The sequence below is a fragment of the Emydura macquarii genome, unplaced genomic scaffold (assembly GCF_026122565.2).
Source record: "Emydura macquarii macquarii isolate MOO-44397 ecotype Brisbane River unplaced genomic scaffold, CSIRO-AGI_Emac_v2 contig_561, whole genome shotgun sequence".
Classification (NCBI taxonomy): Eukaryota; Metazoa; Chordata; order Testudines; family Chelidae; genus Emydura; species Emydura macquarii.
In genome coordinates, this window is record NW_027130698.1 from 4,630,790 (window position 1) to 4,638,577 (window position 7,788).

The 7,788-nt window shown below is 36.9% G+C and overlaps 1 long non-coding RNA gene across 1 annotated transcript; it reads left to right on the forward strand.

Moving 5' to 3' along the window:
• Positions 1–1,106: 1,106 nt before the first annotated feature.
• Positions 1,107–7,268, forward strand: LOC137147741 (uncharacterized). The gene is made up of 3 exons (XR_010918322.1): positions 1,107–1,263; positions 2,151–2,255; positions 6,299–7,268. It is a non-coding gene; the product is annotated as an uncharacterized lncRNA (long non-coding RNA).
• Positions 7,269–7,788: the final 520 nt, after the last annotated feature.

Below are 7,788 nucleotides of genomic sequence, written 5' to 3' on the forward strand. Positions count from 1 at the left end.
AGATTATAATCTAGTCCTTGATGCACAAGGAGTTAAAGCACACGCTTTCTTCTTTAGCATGAACTCAGAAAAAATATTTGGGACTAACAAGGTCTGGGGAATCTGGGAAAACAGCCCCTTTTGGGAAGCATTTTGGATGAATTACATTTTTTATAAGCCTTCTACAGTAAAAGTAAGATTAGACTCCATACATAAATCCACAACGCAAGGCTTGGTTCATGCCACTGCACACCACTGAACCCCTTTTGTGCCAAAGTATGTCAGCACAATGGTCTTCTCTCAGTCCTTGTATAATAAGAGATGCTGGAGACCAGCTCTTCACAAGTAAATTGTTCTGCTATAGTACACATAGGGAACATGATATTTATACACACTAGAGCCACAGATGTGGCCCACATGGGTGAAATAAATAGGTTTGCAGTGGTATATAACATGCCTGAGTGCTGTTACATTTTCTCATAGAAGACCACATGGGTTGCAACATGCAAACACAGAGGGGCTGAGCTGAAAGTGCTGTAGCTATTATACATGCTCTAGGAGTTCTCTCCATTTTTATATTTATGAAAGAAGCCAAGTAACAAATTATATTTTGATCGTCTTGGCATTTTTTTCTTGATCTTAATTTAGGCTTATTTCCCTAGATTTAACAGCTTATAGAATCAGCTGTAAAGTATATGTGTAGCCACAGGACTCATTCCTGCACAAAGGAAATCCTTCTTCAATAGCTTTCATGGAGCTACCTGGCAGTATTAAGATTAGATCAATAGAGGGCTGAATTTAGCTGCTTTATTTAGTATGTTAATCTTTAAATTTGATTTTTAAGTGATACCAGTAAAACAGATATCAAGGAAAGCCAGCTGCTTCTGTTAAATAAGCTCCTTTGTCTAAGACTTAAAGGGAGGAAAAAAAGCCAGGTGGAGTTACTGATCTGTGAATATCAACTGGCTGGGCCTGGCAGTCACTGGACTCCTATTTCTGTTAATTGCCAGTGCCTTCGAGGAAACACTGGCCAACCAAGATCACAGAAAGAAATCACTCTCTCTTTGTGGTGATGTTGTCTCTCTCAGCTGCAATAGCTTACTCACAGCAAAACTGAAACTCTATAAAGATAATTCATGGGTGAAATCCTGGCCCCACTGAAGTCAATGACAAAACTTCCACTGGTTTCAGCTGGCCAGGATTTCACATCACATGTTTTTACTATGATGAGGCAAGGTTGTTTGTTTTGATTTTGACCTCCCCAATTCAAGAATCTGGAAATGGGTAAGAACTTTTCTGAGAGTCACTTACCAGATTTGATGCTACCTAATATTTAATTTTTTGCTACATCTTCTGCCTTTTCCTCTGCTCCCCAGTACTGAGTGAAATAATTAAATAATTTTATTGGGTGCACTGTTGTGGATTTAATATTATGTAAGTTTACTATTAAATTTTTCCTTTTTAAAAGCAGCTCACATTTTTGGTGGGGAGAGGAGAAATGTAATGATTATTCCTCACCTTTTTTTGTCGTGGGCCAAGATTTTTCAAAATTAGTGATGATCTTTTATATGAAAATTGGTTTGTTTGTCTAGGGTGAAAGTTAAAAATAAATAACTATATAAATACACGAGCAAACCTTTCCAAGTCTTTAGTTTGGGACATTACTATGCATCAGTGCTTAGATGAGTATTAATTGCTTGCAAAAAGGTTATTTAAAGTAAATCTATTTCTTCAGGATAATTTAAAACAGAGCAGCTGAAATACCCTCAATTCTCCCAGTCCAGCTGCTTGACTTTTAGTGGTATTCTAGGTATCTAATTTTACACTGCTTTGGGGGTATAGCTGAGAATATAAGCATAAAAAATGCCACATTTCTTTCCTTTTGAGGTTGACAGAGCTCTGTGAATCTTGTGCTAATATGTTTATAAAAATACTGGAACTCAAGTTATTATGGCTCTTAAATTATGGTTATTGACCATGTTTTAGAGTACCATCTTCTGGTAGACAGGCCACATTGCACATGATCGACTACATTTAACTGCGAGACAAAACTATTTAAAATATTTTTGACTAACACTACTCTTCAAGCTTGCAGATCATTTTTCATTCTAAACCTGCATTCAACAATGTTTAAAATGTTTTACATTCTTCTTATTCTTTTAATATTTCAGTGCAGATGCAGCTAAGCACCAAACTATCCAAATGTAACTGAGGACAGTGCCTAGAAAATACCAGTGATTAGTGACCTGAAGCTTCAACACAGACAGGCAGACAAGGTATTCCCAAGGATTTAAATATACTATTTAATTGTTTACATATAAACATTACCAAGAGTTTCTCATTTGTCATATAGTTTTGCATCCCACTATCCACAGGGAGTTTCAATAGTAAAATTACTTACTAAAACAATTTGTTGGCTAAAATTTTGGATGGCTGCAACACGGGGTCTGTCTTTATCATAATTATACACAAACATAGGACATATTTTCAAACAATCCACTGGCTTCAGACCAGATACTCCATTTGCACGTACACAAATCCCACATTTATTAATTCAAATCAGTTAAGTATGCACCAGATTAGTTCATTTAAATGTGGGGCAAAATTGGAGTCTTTGTCCAAAAAAGTGGCCCCTCATTTCAGAGAACTGAAAAAAAATTGGACATTTAAAGATATAGGACAATTTATCTTTCAATGATAAAAAGAAAGTCATGAAAGGAATACCATCAGGAAATTCTGATGTTCTTACAGCATCTGAGCCCATATACAGTCACTACAGAGGTGTCAATCCTGTGTGGTGTTTTTTTTTTTTTTTTTAAATGTCAGTTCACTGTGGGTGAAATATACACCATTGACTGAAGTCTTTATTTTATTCCCCTCCCACCAAATATAGTAGGCCACTAGCAGTGCTAGCTTGCTGACATTGCCCAATGTGCTTCACGTAAGGGATCTTTTCTAGAAGTGAAAGGGGACTGCAGTCTCTGTTGAGATTACTATTTTCAATAGCGACAATGGTATTTTCCTCTAAACAATTATAACTACCCATTTAATCTTTATGTTCAATGCAAGCAATAATGTATTAAGTAAAAACATCTCAATCTCTCTAACACATTAGTGAAAGTATACATCGGTAATGATGACAAAACATAACTTACATTCATATAGCACTGTTTGTTCCATAGTACCCTCATTAAAATCCCCTCATCCAGGACTGCAATGTAGTCACCTAGGTGGAGAAACATATTAACAGCAAAATTACAAACCTGTGATAGGAGGGAAAGCAAGGAATGTTACCAATAGCAACATCAGGGGAAGTTAGGAAGGTACTTACCGTGACTTGGAATTTGCTCAGGATATTGGAGCCAAACTCCTTACTTTTGTGAAAAATATTGTGGGAACTTTCATGACTAGAACTGGTCAAGGAACTTGGTTTTGTATCTAATTTGAAAGATCTCACCTCCATCAGCACAGCACCCCCAGTACGATGTTTATTGATGTCTATACGGGCGCTGGAGATGTCATTACCTGTGATAGGTTTCATCAAGCTAGCATGCTAAAAACAGAAGTATAGCAACAGCAGTGCAAGCAGCCAGTCAGGCTAGCTGATCCCATCTGAAACCCTTGGTAAATACTTGTGGGGGACTAGCCCCTCCTGCCATTTGCACTGCTGCAGCAACACTTCTATTTTTAGTACACTAGCTCAATCAGAGCTAGTATGGGCATGGCTACTGGAGCTGGAATTACACCTTCAGCTGCAAGACAGATGTACCCTAAGAGAGAAGAGTGTCACCTTCTGTATCTCTATTGCTTTCTGTAGATATAATTTTTCCATGCTGTCCCGACACGATTACCTGCCTTCTTCAAGGCCTTCTCTCACTTTTGTTGCCTAGCCTTCTACTAATCTAAGCCTCCATCGTCTCCTCCATCAATACTTTCCTTAAAACACCTTTCTTCCACAAGGCTGAACTACCTTATACATCCATTCTCCCTCAAAGAAGTGTTAATACAACAAAAGCAGGCACTAAACTGCCCATTTCAGCACTCTACCACTTCACTCTTAGGTACATGCCATTCCCTTTGCTGTATGTCATTCTGCTTAGATTGTAGGTTCTTTGGACAAGGACTACGTCTTCCCAGCTGTCCATACAAAGCATAACACATCACTGATGCTATATGAACAACAACAGTCAGGATTACTGATTCTTGCAATATTTGGTGTTTCTCTTAAAGCCTCAGCTCCTGGAAGCAAGATATTATGTAATCTCAATACTATTTAAAAAAACCCAGCCCTCATAGTTGCACAGCAAAGCTTGATAATGTAACCAGTGTGTACCCAAAAGGCACCTCCCCCCCCACAAAAAAAACAAACAAGCCCTCAAACAAAAAAACAGAAGAAAAATAACTGAGTTTATAATTTGTTGCGTTAAAAAAACCAAAAAACAGCTTGGTTGTCAAAATATTATTTTAAACCAGTTTTATGATTTTGTGGCCTGACTCATATTTGAATGCTTGAGATAGGCAATACTGACACCGTAATTATACTGCTGACAGAGCCTGAATCTGCTTAGGCTACGGGATCCAACAAGAGGTTGGCAATAGGCCTTACTGTAAGGATCACAATTTGAAATTGCAAATTAGATGCTACTTGCCAGCCATGAAAGTCCATAAGCATTGATGAGTTCATTTATGTCTCTGCATGATTCAAAACCGTCAGTGTCACAGAACAAAATGAAGGTGTCGGATGTAACTACTGCAAGCAGTAAATTAGTAACATGAGTTTAAAAGCTGATTTTTCAGGAACCAGGCCAGTGAATTGCTGTCAGCTACCCAACTTGGGCGGTCTCCTGGCTGAAGAGGATACGAAGTAAGTCTCATTTTGACAGTTCAGTGGAATGGTTGGTTAGCCCGCCACAGAAGATATTTTGAGAACCAAGCTGTTGCTTGAGTGGAGGGGTTGGGGAGATGGAAAAGGAGGGAGAGTCCACAAGAATCTCCCCCCACAAAACAATCCACAGAACAAAGGAGAGTGAGCTTCCATTTTAACTTCATGCTAGTTTCCATTACCCAGTTTGGTATGGGAGTTTGAACTGTAAGCACATGCATATGTTCATATTTAATTATGGTAAATACTTCATTGTACTTGTATACTGCTTTTCATTCCAGCACCTCCAAAATACTTCATAGACAATTAAGCTTCAGAATATGCCTATAAAGTAGCAAACATTAAGTATTAACCCTCTTTTACAGCCTTTCTGGCTGCTTTCCTAAGCAACTACATTAGGGAAAATTGCATTAATGTAGTAAATAACCATAGCAAGTTGTACGAACAGAAGAACTGCTTTACATCAGTGCAATTAGCAGCCTGCACTGGTGTAACCACACTGAAGTAATTATACTGCTGCAAAAATCTCTAATGGAGACAAGGCCTTACTTAGCATCATACAGTGACACATATCTGAGAAACTGTGAAAGGACCTGGATCTCTTGATTCCTCTTCTTGTGTTTTATCTACTAGGCCTAATTTTTTCTTGAGTATATGTTCTTATTTTAAAAAAAATATTTTAGTACCAGTTTAACAACTGAAATTATCAGCTGAAAATGAGAAATTTCAGAAGTTCTTTATTCAGTTTTCTGTTAATTTAAAAAAAAAATCTACAGCTGTCAGCTTTATCTTTTACTGATCAAGTTTAGGTGAAAAAATCCAACTGTAATGTTAGATGTTGAGGGGCAAATTAAGGACATCCACACTTCCATCCTTCTGAAATTTAGTCTTTCACTAAATTTAGTCTTTCACTTGCTCTCTTTGTTAGGGTTGTTTTTGGTTTTTATCAAGCAGTGTTAAATTTTAGGTTAGATTTCAATTTGTAAATCAAACAGTGATGCACAGATTACATGGAAACTTCACTAAATAACTTCGCAAATACAAAATTTTAACTCCATTGTTGGCATATAGGTTTTCACATCTAATTAATTTAGTTAAGTGAAGCTATCAAATGCTTCTTAGTACAGAGAAAAAACAAACCCTATTCACAGATAGGTAAAATATTTACCAGTGCCAGGCCATTAACATCTAAGATTCCAAGTTTAGAGCCAAATACTATTAAATTTTAGATCCATACTGCAGATTTCTGAAATCTCATTTTACTGCTGTATTCAAGGGATGGTGGCAATGTGCAACACCCACATACTTTGGGCAACTGTTGTAATACAAAATACAGCATTCCACTACTATACAACAAACAGAACATTGAAAGAATTTGGGGCCAGTGACCAATGAGTAGAATGAAGGTTTGAGTTGTTGTTCTTGTTTCCCCCATAGCCCTCCAGTCTAAGACTGATGATGCCCTTGAACATTCCTTGACAATGGAACATGAATTGTGATGATAAAAAGGTCCTTCAAGAAAGAACATCTGTTACAGCACTTTCCAGTCTCCAATATGTGAGACAATCCTGTTGCTTATGTTGTTTAAAGGAAAATCTTAGCCATTTGGTTCCTACCAAATTCAAATTCCAAGAGATGAAAAACAACCGTCAACATAAGTAAGCTTGATATCAGAAAGTTAATCAAAACTGCAGCTTCCCTGATGAATAAAAATGGTAGATATTTCTCTAAGGTCTTGCATATCAGCCATTGCTAGCAAGCATTTAGATAAAATATGAGACAAGATTACAGCATCTTGGACACATGCCGTCAGCCGAGATGGCATGAGTTTCTGATTGTGGCATGACAGCAAAGCTCTAATATATGGATTAAAAGCAGTACTAATGAAGCCATAAGGTCTCTTTAAAACACATACACAAAGCTTGTAAATAAAAAGTGCATTTGCCTTAATTTTCTGGAAGTACTGAACAGTTGAGTAAAGGAAGATTTACATCTGAACATGTATTCATGACATTCTTTTTAACAAGGACTGCAAAGACATCAAGAACATTAGTCCTCTGTCAAAATTTCTTATCTTCTCTTTTCAAATTGATGCTACTTCGGCATGATTAAAAACTCTTTTGGATCATGTCTTCATTTTCAACTTGGCATCAACTCCTGCCCTGTCCTGTCAACAAAAAAAAGACTAAGCATCTAGATCTGGAATTTCATATTTGGACATTTAAATTGAGAAACTAGTCTTACATCAAAATTATAATCCAAAAGGAGACTAAATATGGAATTGTGGACTCCTGTACTTATTACTTTGTTGGCATCTATATCATTTACTTTGTTTACAGTTGAAAAGGTAGCTTTTACAGTTGCCAGAGCCAGACTCTCAACCAGGAATCTAAGTGTTAAGTAGTGTTATTTCTGTATTGCACATCATAATCAACAGATTCTGCAGAGAATTTCATTTACAATTCTGTTGGTGTGCAAGCCATGATAATAGAACTCATTTGGTCAATTTGGTCAAGTGTTGGTTCAGTAAGTTGGTGGTCTTCCATTTTGGAAATAACTTTGGTAAAATAATAGTAATCCTACGCGAGTTGGTGAACAATCTTTACCTTGAGTTGAAATATGACATATTACAAACTTTGGGAACTACTGCAGCAAACAAAAATGTATTATTTTCAAAATATTGTTCCAAAACTTACACCTTTACCACATCGTAGTTTTTCAAATACCAAACTGAACTACAGAACTTCTTGTTAGCTAGAAATCCATGGTAACCGTAGTTTTAGTGTAATCTAATGAACCACATGAAGACCAGTGCCAGCCTTTTCCAAAGCCATGAAGTGGCAATATCCACTGGAGATAACAACATGGAAAAAGATGGTTTAAATGCTCTCACTGAATAGGCCAATAATTGACTGTCCAGGAAAAAA